This window comes from Leucoraja erinacea, chromosome 6, assembly GCF_028641065.1.
Source record: "Leucoraja erinacea ecotype New England chromosome 6, Leri_hhj_1, whole genome shotgun sequence".
Taxonomy (NCBI): Eukaryota; Metazoa; Chordata; class Chondrichthyes; order Rajiformes; family Rajidae; genus Leucoraja; species Leucoraja erinaceus.
The window spans coordinates 94,778-98,828 of NC_073382.1; positions in this window are offsets into that span (position 1 = coordinate 94,778).

Below are 4,051 nucleotides of genomic sequence, written 5' to 3' on the forward strand. Positions count from 1 at the left end.
ATAAAGCTCTAGGGGCTAGTGGAATCTAGGGATGTGGGGAGAAGGCAGGCATGGGTTATTGATTGAGGATGATCAGCCATGATCACAATGACTGGCGGTGCTGGCTCGAAGGGCCGAATGTCCTAATCCTGTACCTATTTTCTCTTTTCTCTCCGGAGATGCTGCCAGTTACTCCAGAACTTTGTGTCTATCTTTGGTGTAAACCAGCATCTGCAGTCCCTTCCTACATGAGAAGAAGGAATGCTCAGGTTGGATAGACACAAAATGCTGGAGTAAATCAGCGGGACAGGCAGCGTCCGTGGTGAGAAAGAATGGGTGACGTTCCGGGTCACGGACCAAAACGTCACCCATTCCTTCTCTCCAAAGAAGCTGCCTGTCCCACTGAGTTACTCCAGTATTTTGTGTTTATCTTAGGTTTAAACCAGCATCTGCAGTTCCTACCTACACAATGACCAGGGTGGGACAGGTCTTTGAAAATGTTAACCATATAACCATATAACAATTACAGCACGGAAACAAGGCCATCTCGGCCCTACAAGTCCGTGCCGAATAACTTTTTTTCCCTTAGTCCCACCTGCCTGCACTCATACCATAACCCTCCATTCCCTTCTCATCCATATGCTTATCCAATTTATTTTTAAATGATACCAACGAACCTGCCTCCACCACTTCCACTGGAAGCTCATTCCACACCGCTACCACTCTCTGAGTAAAGACGTTCCCCCTCATGTTACCCCTAAACTTCTGTCCCTTAATTCTGAAGTCATGTCCTCTTGTTTGAATCTCCCCTATTCTCAAAGGGAAAAGCTTGTCCACATCAACTCTGTCTATCCCTCTCATCATTTTAAAGACCTCTATCAAGTCCCCCCTTAACCTTCTGCGCTCCAGAGAATAAAAACCTAACTTATTCAACCTTTCTCTGTAACTTAGTTGTTTAAACCCAGACAACATTCTAGTAAATCTCCTCTGTACTCTCTCTATTTTCTTGACATCCCTCCTACAATTGGGCGACCAAAATTGTACACCATACTCCAGATTTGGTCTCACCAATGCCTTGTACAATTTTAACATTACATCCCAGCTTCTATACTCAATGCTCTGATTTATAAAGGCTAGCATACCCAAAGCTTTCTTTACCACCCTATCTATATGAGATTCCACCTTCAAGGAACTATGCACGGTTATTGCCTGATTTTGTGAGGCAGCGTGATGTGCAGATCGAATCAATGGAGCGAAGTCTGGTTGTGTGATGGTCTGGTCTACATCGACAACTTTCTTCACATTTCTTGCGGCCTCAGGCAGTTATTCCCAAAGCTAAGCTGTGATTCAGGAGCAGTTTCTTGCACGCAAATAGGGAAGAGGTTAAACGTCAGTACTATCATTCTTAAAATGAGCCACACTTTTTTTTTAATGGTCATATTTTTTAATGACTCTTCTTTCCATGAAACCGCTTGTCGGCTTTCCTTCCCTTTCCAACATCTGTGTTGAACGTGCTTCAGTTTCACTCCTTGTAAGTGAGGAGAAGTGCCCTCTCGCCCTCTCCGGAACTGAAATTTTGGGTAATGACAGGCAGGATCGCAACGTTATTGTTCCCGCGCTCCTTGGACAGCAAGTGTGTGAAGAAAGACGCAAAGTGTTGGAGTAACTCAGCCGGGCAGGCAGCATCTCTGGAGAGAAGGAAGCCAATTAGAACGGAGATGTGGAAACACTTTTTCTCACAGAGAGTTGTGAGTGTGTGGAATTCTCTGCCTCGGAGGGCGGTGGAGGTTGTCTGGATGCTTTCAAGAGAGAACTAGATAGGGCTCTTAAAGATAGCGGAGTCAGGGGATATGGGGAGAAGGTAGGAACGGTGTACTGATTGGGGATGATCAGCCATGACTTCCCACATTGAATGGCGGTGCTGGCTCAAAGGGCCAAATAGCCTACTCCTGCACCTATTGTCTATTGTCTATTGTGACATTTTGGATCGAGACCTTTCTTCAGACAGTCAGGGGAGAGGGAGACATGGAGATAAGGAAGGGTAAAGTTTGTGAAAAGGAGAGATCGAACGAGATGAGGATTAAGGAAAATGTAGAAAAGATCATTGTTAGTTGGGAGAAGGTGACGACAAAGCAAGCGGAGATAAAATGTATTCGGGGACAGTCAGACTGGTGAGAGAACTGGGAAGGTGAAGGGGGGGGGGGGATGGAGAGAGAGGAAAAGCAAGGCTTACTTGCAGTTAGAGAAGAAGGCATTTTCTGCACCCCAATTATGACTGTGTTCACTTTCAGAAGGAGGGAAATTACATGGTGGTCTGAGTCCTCTTTTGGGTATGAGATAAAATGATAGAAAGAATGTGGGTGGCACAGTGGTGCAGCGGTAGAACTGCTGCCTCACAGTGCCAGAGACCTGGGTTAGATCCTGACCTCAGGTGTCGTCTGTACGGAGTTTGTTCTCCCCCTGACCGCATGGGTTTTCTCCGGGTGCTCCGGTTCCCCACCCCCCGCATTCCAACGAGGTGCAGGTTCGTAGGCTGCGTAGGAAGGAACTGCAGATGCTGGTTTTACACCGAAGATGGACACAACATGCTGGAGTAACTCAGCGGGACAGGCAGCATCTCTGGAGAGAAGGAATGGGTGACCTTTCGAGTGGAGACCCTTCTTCAGCATTTTGTGTCTATCTTCAGGTTTATAGGTTAATTGGCTTTGGTAAAAACTGGAAATGGTCCCATCCAGCAACAAATTGTCCCATCCGGCCTGTAACATCGGCGACTGCGGAGGCCTCAATTAGGCCGCGATCTCGGGTGAACTAAGAGGAGGAGGACTGGACTTTTTAGTGCCTTCCCTCACAGTGGAAAGTGTTGATTCTGCTGTGTGGGGGGGGGGGGGGGGGGGGGGGGGGGGGGGGGGGGGGGGGGACGGGACACGTTCATGTTGAATTCTATAGTGTGTTGTGTTCTTTTTTCTTTTTTTCTTTTATATGGATGTTTGGTAATCTGATTTTTTCTCTGTAAAGCACTTTTGGTTTCAACGTGATTTGATTTAAAAGTGCTAGATAAATACAAATTGCTTACTTACTTACTAGTGTGTAACATAGAAACATGGAAAATAGGTGCAGCAGGAGGCCATTCGGCCCTTCGAGCCAGCACCGCCATTCATTGTGATCATGGCTGATCGTCCCCTATCAATAACCCGTGCCTGCCTTCTCCCCATATCCCTTGACTCCACTCGCCCCTAGATCGCTGGTCGCTGGTCGGTGTGGATGCGGTGGGCCGAAGGGCCTGTTTCTGCGCTGTATCTCTAAAGCCTGAATTAAACTTGACTAATCCCAACTAAACTAAACGATGTCACGATTTAGTATACTCAGTGCCAGCGACCAGGATGAACGTTGAAGCAGCTCTCTCAACCTTACTGCACGTTGCTGCTTGTCAGAGTTTGTAAGCTGCATTAATACGATCAGCCACAATCACAGTGAATGGCGGTGCTGGCTCAGTTCAGTTTTACTCGTCATATGTAGGTTAACACAGGGTCAACGGTACAATGAAATGTGTTTGACAAGACAACAGGTCACCTCAGCAGTGATATTACAAGGATAAAAATAAGATAAGATAAAAGTGACATTGGTAGGTAAAAGACAATAATAAATAAAATAATCAACATATATGATGTGTTGAAAAAGGAACTGCAGATGCTGGAAAATCGAAAGTAGACAAAAATTGCTGGAGAAACTCAGCGGGTGCAGCAGCATCTATGGAGCGAAGGAAATAGGCAACGTTTCGGGCCGAAACCCTTCTTCAGACTGATGGGGGGTGGGGGGCGGGGAGAAGAAAGGAAAAAGGAGGAGGAGGAGCCTGAGGGCTGAGCGAGAGATAGGAAGGGGAGGAGACAGCAAGGGTTAACAGATTTGTGAGAATTCAATGTTCATGCCACTAGGGTGCAGACTGCCCAAGCGGAATATGAGGTGATGTTCCTCCAATTTCCGGTGGTGCCCGCTCTGGCCGTGGAGGAGACCCAGGACAGAGAGGTCGGATACGGAATGGGAGGGGGAGTTGAAGTGCTGAGCCACCGGGAGG